At 37.3% G+C, this 1,059-nt stretch overlaps 1 non-coding gene across 1 annotated transcript; it reads right to left on the bottom strand.

Annotated features, from left to right (window-relative positions):
* Positions 1 to 453: 453 nt before the first annotated feature.
* LOC139869767 (small nucleolar RNA R71) lies at positions 454 to 560 on the bottom strand. The gene has a single exon (XR_011766348.1). It is a non-coding gene; the product is annotated as a small nucleolar RNA R71 (small nucleolar RNA).
* Between the last annotated feature and the right edge of the window lie 499 nt (positions 561 to 1,059).

Here is a 1,059-nt window from a genome sequence, read left to right as displayed (position 1 = left end):
CCAGAGATTGTCAAGGAAGAAACCATTAAGTCAGAATCCTCTAGTGATTCAGATTCAACAATTTCAATCATGGAAAATCTGGAATCTCTAAGTATGGAAGACCGAATGAGGGCTAAACGCACTGGCCAAGGTCATGAAATTACTCAACCAGACATTAATGCACCAGATTATGAAATCAAAGGACAAATCCTACACATGGTAACTAATCAATGCCAATTTAGTGGTACGCCGAAGGAAGATCCAAACGAACATATTCGAACCTTTAATAGGATTTGTACTCTGTTCAAAATCAGAGAAGTTGAGGATTAACAGATCTATCTCATGTTATTTCCCTGGACTTTAAAGGGAGAAGCTAAAGATTGGTTAGAATCGTTACCTGAAGGGGCGATTGATACATGGGATGTCTTAGTTGAAAAATTTCTTAAACAATTCTTTCCGGCATCTAAAGCCATGAGACTTCAAGGAGAAATTGTTACGTTCACACAAAAGCCAAATGAAACTCTATATGAAGCATGGACAAGATTTGGAAAGTTGTTAAGAGGATGTCCTCAACATGGTTTAGACACTTATCAAATAATACAAATATTCTACCAAGGATGCGACATTACTACACGCAAAGACATCGATATAGCAGCTGGTGGTTTCATTATGAAGAAAACCGCAACTGAAGCTTACAAAATTATTGATAACACTGCTTCCCACTCACATGAGTGGCATCAAGAAAAAGACATCGTTAGATCATCTAAAGCGGCTAGAGCCGATTCTAGCCATGACTTTGATTCCATCTCTACAAAGTTAGATGCTTTCGAAAGACGAATGGAAAAGATGACTAAGGATATTCACGCAATACGAATTAGTTGTGAACAGTGTGGAGGACCACATTTGACAAAAGATTATCTCAGTATTGAACAAACAATGGAACAACGAGAGAATGTTTCATGCATGAACCAAAGGCCTGGAAATAATTAACAAAATAATTATCAACCGCCAAGACCAAATTACAATCAAAATCAGAATTATAACTGAAATGTTCCATACAACAACCAACAAGGTCCTAGC

This window comes from Rutidosis leptorrhynchoides, chromosome 9 (assembly GCF_046630445.1).
Source record: "Rutidosis leptorrhynchoides isolate AG116_Rl617_1_P2 chromosome 9, CSIRO_AGI_Rlap_v1, whole genome shotgun sequence".
Taxonomy (NCBI): Eukaryota; Viridiplantae; Streptophyta; class Magnoliopsida; order Asterales; family Asteraceae; genus Rutidosis; species Rutidosis leptorrhynchoides.
This window is presented reverse-complemented; position numbering and strand designations above follow the sequence as displayed.